The sequence below is a fragment of the Lytechinus variegatus genome, chromosome 8 (genome assembly GCF_018143015.1).
Source record: "Lytechinus variegatus isolate NC3 chromosome 8, Lvar_3.0, whole genome shotgun sequence".
In the NCBI taxonomy this organism is placed as follows: Eukaryota; Metazoa; Echinodermata; class Echinoidea; order Temnopleuroida; family Toxopneustidae; genus Lytechinus; species Lytechinus variegatus.
The window spans coordinates 37,934,136-37,954,731 of NC_054747.1; the positions used below are offsets into that span (position 1 = coordinate 37,934,136).

At 38.5% G+C, this 20,596-nt stretch overlaps 1 pseudogene; it reads right to left on the reverse strand.

Annotated features, from left to right (window-relative positions):
• Positions 1-599: 599 nt before the first annotated feature.
• Positions 600-20,596, reverse strand: LOC121419709 (annotated as a pseudogene).

The following is a 20,596-nucleotide window of genomic DNA, read 5'->3' on the forward strand; positions in this document are numbered from 1 at the left end:
CTCTACATCAAGATTAACAGTATTTCAAAGGAAAAAGATATCTATGAGAAGTTATCCAATAATGACAAACAAACAGACATAAGATAGGTAACTGACACTACAAAAAATAGCATGTCAACTTTGATAATACGAGTCAAAGAAGTCTGCCAATAAGTTATTTCAAAGGAAGAAAACACAATGAAAGGCAAACGCCTGAGGACATCGGTATTAAATACAAATGAATGCCCATTTAAGACATAACATACATGATATATATATAAATATATAATTTAATTTGATTTCTTTATTTCAAAGATGTCCCCTAAGATTAGACAGCATTTCATTAACATTGCCGTCTGACAACTTGTCGGATTTGACAACTATCCTTGATTTTGATTGGCTACTTTCTTAATTCAATCACATGACAACAATTAGGGAGCATTGACAAAATGAACTCTTCAAATCGTCCCTCAAACTCATTTATTTCAGCAGATGTGTCGTAATTAGCTTAATTGAATGAGCCTGTGTCTTTGAATGTTTTTAACAGAAATATGGCGCAAATATAAATGCTATGGACCAACATTTCATGAAACAGATAATAGTCAGTGATTTTCATTTGCTAACTTGCTCTGAGCCAATCAGATGCAAGGATTTCAATAGCTTGTAACAAATAATCAGATAAAGTTTTCTCTTGAAATGCTCAACGGAGTTTCGTCATTATACAAAGAAATGCAAGACTCTAACAACAACTTAAAGACCAGAGTTCAGAATAAATGCCATAGATAAAAAAATGAAATAGCTGAATTTTCAACAAATTCTTTCTCCCAAACTATGAAAGATCATGCACTTCACGCTACAGCCACCAAGGTATTGAGGTATTATGAATACACATAGGCCCATAATCTGAACTTTAAACTCTGGTCTAAGCATGGGGTATAACTATGGATAAGCCAAATATGACAGCTAACATACCTAACATAGCTTTATTCACAACTGTAGTTTGGGGAAAGAGCTCAGTAAACATACAAACTATAGGATGTAAACACAAAATTTTGGCTTCTCATAATTTTAGCAAAGAGTTTGACCATGGCCTCAGTTAGACTGGACTTCAAAATAAGGACCATAATTGTGTAGGAATTAACCATGAAAGAAGGAAAACAGGCTGGGCTTACTTTGGCAATGCAAAGAGCATTTCATATCATCCCCTAAAGAGGGAAGAAACTTGTATCATTATATGTTTTAAGCAATGGAAGGGAATTGGCGCAATGAGCACCGAAATGTGGACCTGTGCGCTATACAAGTAGCCACCATTATTATAATTAATCAGGGGCCGCTTAAGCGGAGTGGCTTCAGCCACCCCACTTTTTTTTTCCAAAAACGTGTACAAAACCCTTAAAATGACCATAGGATCGTGATTTTTTTGCATGGTCAGCCCCCCCACTTTGAAAAGCGCTCTGCGGCCCGTTATTATCACTGCCCACAGTAGATAACAAGACCGAGTTGTTCTAAACGCCCATATTTTGAAGTTCAGTTTAACTCGAATCAAGTCAATGCTAAAATTTAGATAAGCCAAAGAGGTCAAGGTATGTTTACTTTGTACGCTGTTTTAACGGAATTAAGTTCTTACCCATGCAAAAATGGTAAAGAGAGCTATTTTAGTTATCATTCTCAAACAATTCTGAATAATTGGAGTGGAACATAAGCTGATAAATTCAACTACTATTCTTGGAGACTGATGTTACAATTGGCTATCCATAGTTTAATTCACAATTTTGCCTTAAGACCAGAGTTTTAAATCGATCCGGAGTTCAGAATACTGGTCCTAGACTTTGCTTAACTTTCAATTTCATGTCTAGTCAAAATTATACTTTGGGAATAAAACAAGGAAAAACCTTGCGCATATAAATTTTGGGGTAAATGAATGAAATATGAACATCTCACCCACTTACCCCATCCCTCCTTACTGAATTAATCCGAAATGATGTACATCTCTAGTAATTTCTTACTCATAAGGAAAGATTCTTAGATCATCAGGGTTCAGGGAGTTCATGAATTAGGGTGGAAATGAAAAAAAAACAGGGCTGGACTGATGTTAAGGTTGAGTATGTTATACAAAGATCCTAATCACTTTTGACACAGGTAAAGGGTTTTGAAGAAATCCTTGCAATTAAGTACAGGCATGTGACAACATCATGTGAATCTTATGTATTTTGCCTTCAGTAGGGAAATTACAGGTGATCTACATAAAACACAAAAAGAATTCTAGTAATTTTCTTTGACGGATTTCTCGCTCTTTTTCCTCTTTCTCTTTGGTTCTAGGCTTCCCATCATGGCCATTGCTTTCTTTGTCCAAAGTTTTTTGGGATCACCAGTTACCTTCACCTTCTCAGACTTTCCTGCGTTGCTGGGCATTCCAACAAAGTCTGACGTCGATGAAGTACTCGACGATGTACCCAACTGAGGGCTCGGTGATGTCGAAGAGGTCTTTGTAGGTGAAAGGTTTGGGATGGACTTTGTAGGGGTTCTCGTTCGTTTGCGAGATTTTGATTTCAGTGTTTCATCGATGATCAGATTGGGTTCCATATCATCGTTGTCACTGCTGTTCTTCGCAAGCGGTCTGTCTCCTTCTCTCTCGAGGACGGGCGGTGAAAGCGGGCTTCCCGACTGCGACCGGGCCGAAGGATTGTCACTCGTAGTACTGCTTAATACAGGATTGGGACTAACAGGCTCGGTTTTGACGGTTGAGTCGGCGTCACAGGTCTGCGCCTGTTTCTGCTGGCGTTCCTGCTCCTGTTGTTGCTGAAGACGTGAGTGAATCGTCAAAATGGTATTGGCGACCTCGTGCTCCTGCTCGCTGCCGACGGAGTCCAGCTTCCGTTCGTAACGGTTTCCCAGGATTGCGTCACTGTTCTTGTACTGCAATGAAAGCATTCTCGCACGTACCTCATTCTCACTTTCCGCTGGCACTGTCGTCACCTTGGTGGGTGGAGGACTCACTCTTTCGACTTCTTTAGTTTTCCTCGTTAGTGCAGCAATGTCGGGTGCAATCAAAGCAGACGATATGAGCGCAGCTTCCATCGGGGTATGTTTTGGCGTGGATTCAGAAGGTGCTGGCTCTACTTGTTCCGTTTCGCCACCCTGCGTGATCTTTTTGCTAACCCATTTCAGATCGTCCACCGTTTTGGGGATCGTACCTCGATGTCCATTCATAAAACAAACCATTTGATGGGTACACCTATCTGATGGACTGCTCGACACGACATGCTTGCCATCCTTGTCAGAAGCTTTCTGGACATCTTTGTGATTGCTGTCGCTAATGGATTGTGCTTTGGTTTTGTCGACAGGCTCAGGGGATGTGATTTCAATTTTGGGTACAACGTCAGGAGTTGACTTTGATTTCACTGTCCCATCAGCTTGTTCAGTTGCGTCTTTTGTCCGTGGCACTACAACATGTTGGGATTTCTGCTCACCTCCTTCTGTTGGTGATCTCTTGCTTATCTGCGACGGCAGTGAAATCCGTAGACCAAGAGAGTCTGAAAGTGCTTTACTTCCTGAATGGGAAGCGCTTATTTGATCTAATTTCTCCCTTTCCCCTGCAGACACTGGAACAATAACTATTTTCTTGGTACCTAGGTGCCGTTCAGGAGACATGTCTTCGGTCGACTTCCTCTGGTGAGATTCGCCAACTCTGCGTTCGTTGACCTGACGGATTTGGATCGATTGGCGCAGTTTCTCCTGTAACTGTTTGTGAATGGCCCGGTGCTCATCGGAAATCTTTCCATCTCCGCGTGTCACGGAACGTGTGACCTCGTAGACCTCGTTCGCGGGTCCCTTCAGTCTTTCGGTGGTCAGCGTGGTGACCGTTGAAGGCTTCTTAGATTGTCCCGAAGCAGCAGCTGCAGCGGCGGCGGCAGCAGCTGCTAACGCAGAGGCAGAGCCAGGTTGTGGAGGGTGTATGAGGTAGGCATCGTTGAGAGGCATGGGGAGAGTTGGTGGCGCGGTGGTCGGAGACGAAGCTTCGCTTGGCTGCGGACTGCCCGCTCCAAGACCACGGAGCAGACTTGACATCTGAAAAGAAAAACAAGACATTTATCATCTAAAACTTTTATCCTCTCAACATTTCTACATGTAAAATGAATGCTGGGGCTCTAACACTTCATCTGTAGGATTTCAGAGAAATCATTTTTATTTGGTAATAACCTGATTATCTATCAAACTTCTGACTCTCAATTTAGGATCTCAAACAAGAGAAGCCAATACACCCTTGAAGGACATTGTGGAAGGATCATGAAACCAATGAATTATAACTATTATGTGTGAAATGTCATTTTTTTTTTTAACGGCCCCCTTATTGTCCTACTTACATTTTTATCCGTCGTGATCGTAGCCGGCGTATCCCACTGGGTATTCTTGAGGCTCATATCAGCTCCGTAATGAACGAGGATCTTGACGATGTCCGTATAGCCACGCCCGGTAGCGACGTGAAGGACAGTGTTACCGGAGTAAGATTGGATGTTGACCTCGGCTCCAGAGCTCAGTAGATTATGGACCAGCTTGGTATCTTGGTTGGTGACGGCGTGGAACAGCGGGGTCCACCCATTCTTGGAATCCTGACAAAATGAGAGAAAAAAATAATGATCAGAGAGAGGCTGAAACTCATATCTTGAATGCTTATGCACCGTACCACAGTAGTAATAATTATAATAATATTCCGCATTTGTATAGCGCATAACACATCGGAACGCCGTCTCTAAGCGCTTTACAGACATATTATTACCCTGGTCATCGGATCCTTGTATGCCTGCATACAATATATGCACCTTCTCCACTCCCTGGGGAGCATTCCAACAAGAGTTCCAAGACTCAATTGCTAGGCATACTACATAGGCTTTCGCCTTCTACTGGGTACCCATTTAACACCTGGGTGGGGAGTTGCAAATTGTGGATTGACCATCACCATTATCATATCATCATCATCATCACCATCACCATCACCATATCATCATCATCACCATCACCATCATCATCATCATCATCACCATCATCATCACCACCATCATCATCATCACCATCATCATCACCATCACCATCATCACCATCACCATCACCATCACCATCATCATCATCACCATCATCATCACCATCATCATCATTATTACTATTATTGACATGAGAGAGTTAATGGTCTTCCAAGGAATGTGATAGTGAATACAAAGTGGTTATAAAAGGGGTTGACCACATAGAATTAAAAAAAGTTATACAATGTCTAACCTTTGAGTTGATATCAGCTCCTTTCTCAAGTAACATGGTTACCAGCGTTGGGTTGCCTACCATAGCAGCTAGATGGAGAGGGGTGTAACCTGTTAGCAAAGAAAGATGAAATAAGTGTCAGCCTGAAATCTGAACGGATGAGTTGTTTAATCCTAAAACTGAGAGAACTTTCTCAAAATAATTCAATGTCTATGTATCCTGCATTTAAAAATTGCTCTCAATTTTTATGCTTTAGGTAGTTTGTAAAGTGAAGTAAGAACAGAGAACAATAAAAAAATTATTTCATTTTTTAATGAATAATAAATTGTCATAATAGGCATTATATTATTGATTAAAGGACAAGTCCACCCCAACAAAAATTTGATTCGAATAAAAAGAAAAAATCCAACAAGCATAACACTGAAAATTTCATCAAAATCGAATGTAAAATAAGAAAGTTATGACCATTCAAACTTTGAAAGTTATGACCATTTAAACTTTCGCTTAATTTCACAAAACATTTATAATTTATATTCACATCCTTGTTGGTATGCAAATGAGAAGACTGATGACATCACTCACTCACAATTTCTTTTGTACATCATATATGAAATATTCAAATTTTCTCCATTGTGTGAAACAACGATTAATTCCTCCCTGAACATGTGCAATTACCATTTTTTAATACTATATGGTTCAATCAAGTTGATCTTTATTGTCAAATCTATAAAAATGAAATATTGTATAATTTAAACAATAAAAAACAAAAGAAAAAGTGAGTGAGGGACATCGACTGTCTCGCATGCATGTCACTGAGTTGTGCATATCGATGTTTTGTGAAAAATAAGATAAACTTTAAAATGTCATAACTTTCTTGTTTTACATCCGATTTTGATGAAATTTTCAGCATTATGCTTGTTTGATTTTTCTCTATTCAAATCAACATTTTTCTGGGGTGGACTTGACCTTTGAAAAAATTGAGGGAAAAAAAATATACAAGATGGGGTCCTGGTCTTCGAAATTGAAAGCATACCTTCATAATTTCTGATGTTTAAATTGACGTCCACCTCTGTGTATTTCAGTAGGGTACCAAGGCATCTCTCCGTGTTGTTCTTGCATGCGTGATGGGCGGCCGTTTGACCGTTACGATCCGCTTCGTTCGGGTTAGCGCCAGCCTCCATCAGCAACTTGATGATGTCACAATCTTTCATGATGCACGCAAGATGGAGGGGAGTCTAAGGTGTAATCAAAAGGAAAAATACATGTGAAAAACTAAAATAAAAAGTGCCAATATAAAAAACTATATCTTTCATGATGAATCAGAGCTGCCAACCTGAACAAGAACATTTCAGTATTTTCAAGGCTGAAAATCAGTATTTTGGTGAGGAAATTAATATTTTCACAGGAATACCATAGGACAACACATAAACTGAAACTTAAGAAATCAGTATTTTGCATGAAACCATCAGTATTCTTCTCATATTCAGTACTACATATGGAAAATCAGTACGATTTATGGAAGCTCTGATGAATGCTGAATACTAGATGGGGGAGTCTAAGGTATAATCAAAAGGATGAAATATGTAAGAAAAAAAAATATATGATATATATGATGATTTTTTTTCATGATGCATGCTAGATGAGGGGGGGGGAGTAGTTTATCAAAAAGGGTATCAATTCAAGCTAAATCAGGTTAATAATAATAATGCGCCTCGGAATAGCTTATTTTTAGATACTATTCATTAGAATATTAATTATAAGTGATGAAATAACAAATGATTATAAATTGAGGGGGTTTAGCAAAGTATTGCAAGTACATCTTTCGGTCTGCATGCTTTGCAGATATAGAGGCAATATAAGAGCATATTGCACGAAGCACCAAAATCTCACAAATTCTCCATACAGTCATGTACAAAACTTACTGTGCATTATCATATAATATCGCATGGTATGATGACATAATAAAGTATATCAACATTTACAATTATTTTGGATGCCGTTTCTGCATGAATACCAGAAATATATCACTTCATCATTCATGCAATATTGACCAGGGCCAACTTGTGGAATACATGTATTACTGGTATCTCATTATGGGGTTCCATGACATTTGCTCTGGCGACAATTGCTCGGCTCTAAATTCCACGCACTCATCGAATCACCAACTTCAACCCTGTGTTTGACACTATGCCCTACCCTAAACCTAATATGAAATCCTAGTACAGTCCTAACACTAACCCTATACCTTAGAAGAAATTAAGCCTAGTCCAGATTGGACCTTGTTGTTTGGAAGTGCCCTCTCCCAAAGCTAACATAGAGGGCACATGTCTCCCAATCTCTAATCAGCGCCAAACCACTCATCTTCCCTCCCCAACAAGGGAAGATAAGTGGTTTGACGCTGATTATAGAGATTGGGAGACATGTGCCCTCTATGTTAGCTTTGGGAGAGGGCACTTCCAAACAAGGTCCAATCTGGACTAAATTAAGCCCGAGCAATTGTCGCAGGAGCAAATGTCATGGCACTCATTCTGGATCAGCTTATATAACTCACAAGTCAAAACATGGCATTTAGGGACAATGGATAGTAGAAAACTGGTGGAAATTCAAGAAACCTTTCATACCTTCAAATCAATTTCTGAAAATAAAAAACACCCCCCATAAAAAAATATATTGTGAAAAAATTAAAGGGGAAGTTCACCCTGAAGAAAACTTTGTTGTAAAAATAGCAGAAAAAATAGTAAAAAATATTGGTGAAAGTTTGAGGAAAATCCGTTAAAGAGTAAGAAAGTTATTAGAGTTCAAAATTTTGGATTTGTGACGTCATAAACGAGCAGCTGCCCCATGTGTTATGTAATATAAAATGTATGAATTTCAAATTTTGTATGGTTCCTGATGACTTCATTTTGTTTTCTTTTCATGATCGGGTGTGAAATGATTTGTCTATTGATATACAAAAGTTCCAGTGAAAACCATTTTCAATTTTCTGAGAAAATGACATTTCATTGATTTTTTACCATTCGCTATGTAGGAATACTGCTCGCATATGACGTCACAAATCAAATAATTGAAATTATAATAACTTTTTAATTATTTGATGAATTTTTCTCGAACCTTCGGCAATATTTTTTATTATTTTTTCTGCTATTTTTACAATAAATTTTTTGTCAGGGTGAACTTCCCCTTTAAGTTCTTCTAACCTGTTGCATGAAATTGAAGATGTCGACAGACTTTCCAGCTAACTGCACAAGTTCAATCAATCTCCGGATCAGACCCATATCTGCCTTGTCTTGAACAATGGCAATGTGTAGAGCACTGTGAAACATGAAATATCATCAGAGAAATATATCAATTTTACAATATACTATCTGAGCATAGAAGGTAAAAATATGATAAATGGGGGGGGGGGGTTTAAGGGTAGTAGTAGTAGAAGTAGTAGTAGTGGAAGTAGAAGTAGTAACAGTAGTAGTAGTAGTAGTAGTAGTAGTAGTAGTAGTGGTGATGGTGGTATTATTATTAGTAGTAGTAGTAGTAAGAGTATAGTAGTAGTAGTAGTAGTAGTAGTAGTAGTAGTAGTAGTAGTAGTAGTAGTAGTAGTAGTAGTAGTAGTAGTAGTAGTAGTAGTAGTAGTAGTAGTAGTAGTAGTAGTAGTAGTAGTAGTAGTAGTATATAGTAGAAGTAGTAGTAGTATAGTAGTAGTAGTAGTAGTAGTAGTAGTAGTAGTAGTAGTAGTAGTAGTAGTAGTAGTAGTAGTAGAAGTAGAAGTAGTAGTAGTAGTAGTAGTAGTAGTAGTTGGTGATAGTGGCAGTAGTAGCAGCAGTAGTAGTAGTCAGTAGCAGAAGTAGTAGTAGTAGTAGTAGTCGTAGCAGTAGTAGTAGTAGTAGTAGTAGTAGTAGTAGTAGTAGTAGTAGTAGTAGTAGTAGTAGTAGTAGTAGTAGTAGTAGTAGTAGTAGTAGTAGTAGTAGTAGTAGTAGTAGTAGTAGTAGTAGTAGTAGTAGTAGTAGTAGTAGTAGTAGTAGTAGTAGTAGTAGTAGTAGTAGTAGTAGTAGTAGTAGTAGTAGTAGTAGTAGTAGTAGCAGTATTGAAGTAGAATAGTAGCAGCAATACAATAATGACTGATTTATTGTTGAATGAATTCAAAAATAAAGAAGGAAGAAAGCGTTTATAGTAATTGTACATGAAAGAAGGCTACGTAAATGAAAATTATCATAAATATTTCGTCGTATTCTATGTTCTAAGAGTTTTTTTAACCACAAAGAAAAAAAATAAGCAAATTACCCGGGATCCAATTACAGGAAATAGCTCCCGGATGTTTCATTCCAAGACTTCACACCACATAAATTGAATAAATTCCATCTTTTATCTGAATCAACATTGGACTCACATCCCCAAATCGGATCGACTTAAGATTTACAAAAAAGTAACATGAGCTTGACTTAATTCTGTACACGAATCGGCGACCGACTGTAAACAGATCCTACAGAATGCGGGTTGGTGTGTTAGATTTCGAAGAGTCAAACTAGCTAGGGTTTCCCCTAAAATCGAGGGTACAGGAAACGAAAGGTAGATAAAGGATATGATAAAGCCATGTTTATCTCTCGCTTGGCACATCTTAAACCCAGATATCTTCAGAGTTTCCGGGAGCCAACGTAATACATATCAGCGAAGGAAAGGAGGCCCTGGAGAGACTGCCATCATTGGGAGATTGAATGGATGGCGGTCCGGGTCGGGGGGGGGGGGGGTGTGGGATGTGGCATTTTAAGACAAATTACCACAATGATCTAAAAATGTTTTTGTCGACATGTGTAAGGCTGATATATGCAGAATAAGAAAGAAAAACAGATAGCAGGACAGCAACGAACAGATGCAGGGGGGGGGGTATACGATTAAATTTTAGAGGGAAATATCAATACGGACAATAAATGATAAGAGGGGTAGAAAATAGGACAGAAATTACCGTAAGACGTCCTCTATCAATTGCTCTAGATCTCTCATACTCTACCCCCCCAAAAAAAAAATCAAAAAAATTCTTTGTCATATGAATTATTACCATTGCTATCGGGCCCGCCAAAATGCATTTACTCCCTTCATTTTCAATTCCTATTGACGATGGTTCGAAATACGTTGAATGATATTCGCATATTCGCATTTTGGTAAAATACTTGACCTTTGACAAGGATATGAACTTCCTTATTTGCTTTCAAGGAAAGAGATCTTTTCTTCTTTTGTTTGAATAGCGCTAGGATAGACAGAGGCTAAAAAAACAGTTTAATACTGGTTTCTTCCTCTAACAAACTAATCATAATAATAAAAAGGTTGCATGATATGCGCACGGATTTCAGGAGACAATAATATTTTCACATGATTACATATAATTTGGTACACGGGGACAATTCTTTGCTTTAAATACTATGACAAAATTAATCGAGGACATAAGAATACTATGAAGATTGAGGCAAATGATTATTGAGAAGTTAGAAGTATAAAGGAAGATTAGTTATGATCAGTTAAACCAGAGGGACAATGGAATGATGACTACAGTCTGGGCGTACATGTAGGAGATTAAGAAAAATATCAACGACGCCATACGACATCAAAACATAAAGATGAAGGCAAATGAATATCAAGAAATTGAACCAAACCCTGCAGCTGAGACAAAAGAACATATAATTCAGAACTTCAACGTTTATTATGCGATTGTACGTACGTCACAGATAACGAAGATTCAGCAGTTTAAAGAATAATTACCGCACACTTTACGATTCATCTACGACCAGATTTCACACGACCACTACGACCACTCCACGATCAAGACCGTATACATTCGTATTTCCGAAGCTTCATTAATCCGAGGGTTCGGATATTCCGAAGGTTCGTTGTGCCGAAGGTTCGTTTATCCGAAAACGAAATGAGGTTCTTTCTTCCGATGGTTCGTTTATCCGAAAACGAAGTGAGGTTCGTTGTTCATTTCGTTTTCGGACTAACGAACCTTCGGAATTAAGAACCTCATTTCGTTTTCGGATTAACAAACCTTCGGCATTACGAACCTCATTTCGTTTTCGGACTAACGAATCCTCGGAATTAAGCCACACATGTTCGGATTAACGAACCCTTTTTCGTTTTCGGATTAACGAACATCGAGCTATAGGCAATTTACTTGTTTCGGAATTACGAACCTTCGGAATAAAGAAACTTCGGAATTACGAACCTTCGGAATTACGAAGTGTAACCGATTAAGACAACCGTTTCAATCGTGGCACAACTCGTGAGAGTGGAAACTAGGTATAAACAAAGGACCATTACGATAGCAGAGAATGTATGAAATCATGAAATGAATATCTTACGTGTCTCCATCGGAATCTTGCTCAGTAGCTCTCTGGCAATCGATGGCGATTGATAGACTGACGAATGGATTGACAGCGAACGGAGCAGACGATGGAGGATATCCTAGTGGAGAATAATGATAGACAGAAGAGAGAAAAAAAAACCAGATGTATTAAATCAATGACTATGTAGGGATATTATTTCAATATGGAGTAAACACAAAAATCGTACATGGCGATATAACACTGCACATCAAAAACTGTGGTGTTAACCGTTGTACATAGAGGACCACACCAGTTATTTTACACCGGTGTTAAATTGGTGGTGTTAGTTTTACACCTATAGTATAGGTGTTATTACAACACCTTCTGTTGTTACACTTACACTATTTGGTGTCATATTTAATCTCTAGGGTGTAATTTCAACACCTCTGGGTGTGGTCCTCTATTAATACCAATTGGTTTCAGTTTTGACACCGCAGTTCTTACAGTGTGGAGGCACTGGCGTGTAGATTGACGGGGGGGGGGGTGCTTAGGTACTACACCCCAAATGTTCCATGACCATAAAAAATAAGGGAATACAAAAAAAGGACATTATAAGAAAGAAATATCTTTGGAATATTATGTCAAAATCTATCGCAAAATCACAGTTACATATTAAATAGATTAACAGATGATAACAATTTGTAAAATCATTATTCTAATAAGCATAACAATACACATTCAATTCCAATATCTAGCGTAATAACAATATAGTATTTCCCGAACAGCGGAAAAGGAAAACAACCAGTTTTATTGCATTACTCATGAGACAAATAAATATATATATAAGCTGCAGAATAAATTCGCATGAAACCTTGAACAATAATCATGACGGTTTATTCTTGCACTATTTCCTTCTACATGTAGTTATCAGATATTTAGCTCGAGCCCAGGCGTAGCATACGCTACAAAAACAATAATAGTTTATCAGACCTTCAATTACGGAAAAGGGATTTCCCCTATTTACCACTCGTACCCGGGAGCGCGCCTGGGAGTCTGTGAATTCAAATTGCGCTGTGTGTATTAAAGGAAATGATTAAAACCTGTATAGAAGCGGTAGGCATATACGGCAATCACGAGGTGTAGTTTGAAGGTGTGATAATGGTTAACCAAATAAACGGAAAAGTTTGTGTTTCTATTTTAGAGACAAAAACAGAGAAACATGTGACCATGTTCGTAATATGCTAATTTATTTTGTAATTACAGAGCCTTTATAAACAGCCATCGAATTTACGAGATGGCGAAGTAGCCTTGTTAACATGACGGGATACGTTATCTTGTCAAGTCAACTAATGAAAAAAAACCAAGTTTGTCCTCAAGAATTGAAATATTGATTGACAACTCATGGCTTTATAGAGATTTATTGCTGCAAATAATTTTATCATAAGGGAGACATATCATGAAAACATATATGAAATATCTATGATTTCATAATTAATAATAGCATAACTTTAATACGTAAAAAGGAAAATATTGATATACTTTAAAATAAATTAATTTCGTTGTTATGAGGTCTTTATGACATTTCAGCATATTGCTCTGTAAATTTTACTCTCTTTTATTTAGATATAATTATTTTCAGCCCCGAATAACCCTTTAACATTCCAAAAATCCCACTATAAGGGAATGTGGTCAGCTGGACGTGTACAGTCATGCACATCTTTCTTCGTAACTTGTCTGGACTAACAATGCCTGTATGTTGCGGGTTTCCTAACTATTTCCTCATTCCATTTTTTAGAACGATTTCGCACGCAAGATTGCACCATTACTATCATCGAAAGGAGGGTAATAAGGAAGATAGACTGGCCTGGCGGAGGGGGGAGGGGTACTAGGACCAAGAATGAACAGCTGACTATACTAAATAGAAGGGAAATCAACTGACTTCATGGACGAATAAAATGAAGAAAAATATCAGCATGATTATATAACAGACATAATAACAGGCTTTTGTATAGCGCCATTTATCTAGAAATAATCTATTCCGATGCACATTGTTATCATGATTACCCCCGGCTTTGGCTCGAGCCGCCTTTCAGCGCTCAGAGCATTCAAGGAATTAATCCTGCCGGGTACCCATTCACCTCAGTCATGGGTTGAGTGCAGCACAATGGTAAATTTCTAGCTGAAGGAAAACACGACATGGCATGGCTGGGATTCGAACCCACGTCTCTCTTATTGAAAGATGAGAGTCGTAACCACTAGACCACGACGCCCCTATAATCCTAATACATCATATATGTGTTTACAGATAATATGTAATTGACCATTATTCAGAACTGCGCAGTAGATAAACACTGCGATTTGAACCGTGGGGAAAACACCGCCTAAGTACGTTTCTCATGAAATAGATTCGAACTTCTTGGCTGGTTGTCAAACACCATTATGTTTGCATTTAAATGGGATGTTTGATCGAACTTTGGACCTTTTATACGATCACATGTTCCCCGGTTAGGGCCCACCTTGCCACACCGGAGTGGAGTGGGACCCCCCCCCCCCCTCCATGGCATAGTTGTGGGGCCCACTGTCATTTCAAGGTGAGGCACTGGTGTGCTGTGCAAACCCTTCACTCGAGTTAAGGGTCTGAATGTGCAGCCTACTCATGCGTCGTGTACTGAAGGCCCTCCTGAATTGAAACAACAAGTTTTGTATGTGCTAGTCTTTGCGTGGAGACACACTTTTTGATCAAAGTTTCAATCAGGGTCTGTGCCTGCAGACTAGTGAGGCACCGTGCTTTGATCTTCCCAAGCACAACTCCTTGATCTTCCAAGCACAACTCCTTGATCTTCCAAGAATCCAAGTGGAATCAGTGGACCATATATTCAAGTATTTAGTAACGCTTTTCTATGCCTCAAATGCTTCAAACATTTAATTTTAATGAGTGTGACCCCCCCCCTCCCATACACACAATCCTCACGTACTAGGCTGTCAAAAAGTGGGTTTACACGGTAACAACCCCTGACTTTGCTAATTTAGATACCATTTTGACCGTATGCATGAACGTCATCATCCGGCCGTGATAGGTTATCATTTATGGTCATCACTTGAACATATAAAGCTCCTTCAGGGAAAACAAAAAATAATCGAGTCCATTTTCAAGACAAACTCCATAATACTATTGCCATTGCAACGCAGATAGCTAGCGTCTGAAGTATTTAGCAAGGGATACGAAAACTCTATTGGGCGACATCGATATTAACTGCGTAACTGGGGAATCCCCACCCATACATGCACAAAACGCGCCCAATGTACAGTACTTGCATGCACACACAGTCAATGCCCATATAGTTATGTACTGTACGCAGACGTAGGCATGAGTGTACGTCTACCAGTACCCCTAGTGCACAGAGCACTGTAACTGTATACAGCACGGTTTGAACAGAGGTTATAAGGGTCAACAAAAGGAAGTCTATTATGCAGTATTCAATTCGCAAACTAAACATTAATACCCAAGCAAATTTACTATTGATAAGAAAAACAAACAAATCATGAGTTAGAACAGTCGAGAAGATAAAATATAGCTTGCTACACGGGATTATACAATATGATATTGATATTCGATATACCACAGAAAAAAATCCAAATGAACTCTAGTTGGGTCTGTTTACCGGCCCATAACTCCGTAGACGAATATACCATAAAGCTATAGCTCCATGAATATAGGCCTACTAGTACAGCATGTGTTAATGTTTACAAATATTCATATATTTTTAAAATGTTCTAACTTGCAAGGATCAAAAGCATCTCATAGATATTTACTTGAAAAGCAACCAAAAGTCGGTAATAACGCAAGAGTATATTTAGAAATAACCATGGAAATAACCAACTCATTTCAGAAAACATTGAAAGATAGCAACAGCAACAACAGAAACAGTATTGTGACGTCAATGTCGGTTCAACTTCCCAAGGCTAAATGTAATTCTGAAACTTTGATACTGCACACTTAGAAGCTCATTTATTTCGTTTGGGAAGCATTGCAACATCCCGGTAGATCACTTTATTCTACGAAAAAAAAATATATTTAGACATGTATATGATATCACATGTTATACCCCAAAACGCACATCAGCATTAACTAACCAATACATATGCCGCGGATAGTCCTATATTTGGTTACTCTTGAACATGATAAAATGTCAACCATATTTACTCGGTAAAGCACGCTAAGCAATAACGATAAATCATCTCTACATAAGGCGTATTTGATAGCCCAACTTCAATTCCTGTGTTTAAACTTCAGAGACATTTACCTTTATTCAAATAACGTGTTTGGTAAAATTCTGATAATTACAAAAAAAAAAACAATTCCTATATTTTTTTTTTACTGTTATCAGATTTTGATGGAATTTTCAGCATTTTACTTGGTGAATTTTACTCTATTTTTGTATATAAATCATTCCAGCCTAGAGTACCCCTTCAAGGTCGAGGTACCAAGTTGTTGATCCACAATGCGGTTCTTGGAAAATGACGCAAGACATGTATTCTTGGCTCTCCTATGGCGTAATAAACCCTTTGGAGTAGAGTAACACTGGTGGTATTATGATAGCCATGATTCAGAACTTGAATCACTTTTATGGAGTGCCAATTGTCAACCCATTCATCAATTAAATATTTTTTTCATCCTGCTGCAAAACGTTGTAAAAAAACAACTGAGTCGTGAAATAAGAAGAATAGAAACATACGAAAATATTATGAATTTTAATGAATTTGATTGATACATTATAATTGTCATGAATAAAGAATGAATAAAGAATGGATAAAGAAGGCCAGCGTTCCATAGAACTAGAAGTGTGGTTTAAAATTCTAGTTTAGTAGGTCCATGTTTAAACTAGGATTAAACCAGTAGGTCCGTAGTTAAACTAGGGTAAAACCAGTAGGTGCATGGTGAAACTAGGGTTAACCTAGAAGGTCCATGGTTAAACTTGGGTTAAACCATAAGTTCCATGGTTAAACTAGGTTAAACCAGTAGGTGCATGGTGAAACTAGGGTTAACCTAGAAGGTCCATGGTTAAACTTGGGTTAAACCATAAGTTCCATGGTTAAACTAGGGTTAAACCAGTAGGTAAATGGTTAAACTAGGGTTAAACCAGTAGGTCCATGTTTTAAACCATAATTAACAGAATACAATTCACTATTTTTTTTCCCTCCACGGTACTAAACATTGTTGGTATGCATGTATCTCTTACACTAGGGATCCCTCCTTACACTAAAAACAAAGCGATCCGGTTTCCGTTCGGATACGAATACTTTCCAATGAGTAATGAACCCGAGATCCGGCATGTCTGGAATGACGCGCCTTGAAAGTTTTTTTTTCCTGCCGTTGTTATAACAGAAGTTAAAGTGAACTGGGTTTTCTGTGCATAACGAAGTACTAATTCTAGTAAAATAATCTATTGTTGCTCCAAATTATGGCAGCAAATTTGAAAAATTATGGCAGCATTTTTTTTTCTTAAGGGGGGGGGGGAGAGGTCCGTCGTCAATTTTCAAACATCCACTTCTGTCGTCCACTTCCCAGCCGCGGCTCAAGAAATGTCCGCCCTTGCTCCGAACTTGATTCTAAAGTTCAGGGGCCCATTGCAGAAAGAATTGCAATCAATCGCAACTCTAAAAAATACGCGTAGCTTGATTTCCAACCAATCAACGGTGCGCATTTGGGAGTTACGATTGATTTTTTGACTTGCGTTTAAACGCAACTCTCTCTGCAACGGGCCCAAGACCTCATCAACTTCTAGCAAGCCAGACAAAACATACAGGCCGATGATAGATGAAATGTGTCAAAGGTCACCCAACCTTCGAAACTTATAGTCTCAGACAGGATTTCCAGTGACTGATGCAGACCCCCCCACACACACACACCGGAAACTGTTACAGCATTGCCCACAACAAAAAATAAGTGACATTTTAGAGTCGAGGATCGTCAACTCTCAATCTTCATATTTGGATCGTGTGGTGATGTTTAGATAGAGCATTTCCGAGAAAAGCAGCCTTTCTGAAGGATAAAATCGATTTGAGTATCCCGAAATAGAAACAAATTTAAGAGTATTTCAGTCTTTTTCCCCCAACTCTCTGACTTTGCAAACAGTATTTGATGGAGCTTTCCTTGTGTCGAATGGGTTTTACTTTTCAGCATCCATTCTTATCTAAATCCTCGACGGTATCGTGTGCATTAATATAGCAGCCAACTCACGCGAGTTGGCGCCAAATGAGCGATCACGTGGTACATTGGGGGGAATCCCCATTAATCAAGAAAGGGGAGGATGTACTGGCTAGGAGCCAGCTTCGCGAAGTTTCAATTTCATTATGAGTTAATTTCAAGAAAAACAAGAATTGAAGCCGAGGGAAATAACCGTCGTTGATTGTCTGAAGAGATAGTACGGACAATGGGTGATTTAGGAAGGATGGACGTATAAATATCACATTGATGTTCACCTAACAACTAGAGAGTATATAAGCCTAATCATTAACTTTCTAATTAAAAAAAGAATTTTCACAAAATTCACTTTACTTTGCTTGAAGTTAAAAAGGGGAAAGAGGGAGGAGAAGAAGAAGAAGAAGAAGAGCAAAAGGAAGAGAAGAATTACCTACTATCATTTGGTCTACCATCAGTTCGTCCACTATCCACATATTCTAATTGTCATTTCCTATAATAACCAGTTGGTCCAAAAGCCATTTAGTCCATACCATTTGGTCGAATCGGACTAAGTGTTAACCGGGCGAAATGAATGAAAAGAAAATGGACATTAGACCAAACTGCTAATCATACGAAGTGATGATTGGACCAAATGGTTGTTCGACTAATTGTTGATGGACGGAATGGCATTAGACTAAATGAAGGTAGACCATGTGGTGAGTGGACGAGTTCGCACTAGATGAATTGGCAATTTACCACATAAATGTTACAAGAGTTAGAAACCTAGAATTTAAGAAATGGACACTCGAGAAACGGAAGTCATAACCACATACGAAATTAATCATGCTCGTTTTGGCAAGCAAATCCGGGACTTCACCTCTACTAAGTGGAATAATAACATAATGTTCGTTGTAATCATTACAGCGTATTTGTCAAGAGCAATGGCAAATAAGGTAATCATATTTTGTTAGTTCTGCTGTTTGCGATTCGAACGAAGAGAGGTGCGTACGATTAAAGGTAACTGATCCCGACTCACACTATCTATTACGAAATTTCAACCAATCCTTTCCGAATCTATTTCACAATAAATTTCATTCATCATTGAAATTTAATTCACACGTATTGATCATGAATTGTGGCACATCTATTTGAAAATGTGTAAAAAGAATTTTCAAAATATTGAAAGGGGAACATCAAAATAAATTTTAATTGAAAAAAAAGAAAATAGACTGGAAAGCGGGCAAAAATCTACTTTCATGCGAAGTTTGTGTTCATTTTGAGAGTAAATTAAAAAAATAGAGATCAATATTGAGCCTGGGGACAGATGAGAATATGTCCTTTGAAATAGCCTGAATTGTAGCCCTCTTCCTATTCCCGTGCAATGTGTTTGTAACTTAACTTATACCCTTTCCTCTTTTTTGTTGAAATTAATTTTGCATTTCTACTTCTATTCCTAATTCATTTCCACTCTCTCTCTCTCTATGAATATTCGACTTGTCTTGTACAACCTAATCATACACAGCAAAAACTGTGGTGTTAACCGGTGTACATAGAGGACCACACCAGTTATTTTACACCGGTGTTAAATTGGTGATGTTAGTTTTACACCTATAGGTGTTATTACAACACTTATGGTTGTTACATTTACACTCTTTGGTGTTATGTTCAATCTCAAGGGTGTTATTTCAACACCTCAGGGTGTGGTTCTCTATTAACACCAAGTGGTGTCAGTTTTAAAACCACGGTTTTTACAGTGTCGTAAAATGGAAATTTACATCCCGGAAAAGGCAATTTGATATCAGTTATTAACGCGAATGTAAATTCACATAAATCTGAGTCAACACGGGGCTCAATAGTTTGCTTTATGGTGTGTATGCGAGGACGAATGTGTGTGTGTGTAGGGGGGGGGGGTACAAAGTCTACATCAGGTTTATGAGAGTATGAACTTATCACTGGTACGTGATGTTCCGGTATCGCTTTGATTTTGAAACACGGTCTCGATGACGCCATGACGCTTTGAACAATACCACAACCACCACTGACGCAAGCAATAGAATTTTTTCCTCTCACCAAACAATACGGCTAATGACGTAGGGGGTAAATATGCCCAACATGGTAAAAGAGGTCCGGTCCGCAATAAAATGAATAATGAATATCCTGAAGGTATTACATTCATTTTATCAGTATTTTGGCATTGATCCAGATATAAAATGAACTTGGATGGTAGTTAAAAGAATGACTAATAATCAATATCGTGTAAGAATCGGGACTAGTGTCTGTTCGGCCGATGATCTGAAATAGGGCCTATATCCCTCCTATGTAATATACTCTACTGAGTATTCTATTTCTGTGTTGTGACGATCATAGCTTCTGATCAAGGGCGCGTTGCAGAGAGTTACGTTCCAACGGAATCAGAGTAAAAACAAAAATAAAAAATCCTTAAATATGAGCGTCTGATTGGCTCAAAATGAAGTTGTTCTTGATTCCAACTGTTTATGTAAACGGACCCTAAAAATGCACTGCTACAGTCACACCAGTGAAACCCGCCCCTGACAGACAAAAGCTTTTACATAATTTCAATGACATACAGTACCATCATACGGCTAGGACTTTTGTTGATATGACTGTGCACGAGCCAGACACAAAGCAATGATGAAATATTGAGTTATACAATGAACTTACTTTGACCAGGAGCCTGCATGGGGCTAGGTGTCTGTATCCGAGGTGGCACGCCGGATGGATGGGCGGGCCGGTGGTGGAGGATGGCTGAGGACCCCTCGGTCTCATGGGGTAGTATTCGCTGCTAGAAGGGTGGTGGGATGTATCCCTGCCCGGCTGCTCCAGGGTGTCGTATCGTCTCCCGGTGTGGCAGCTCACG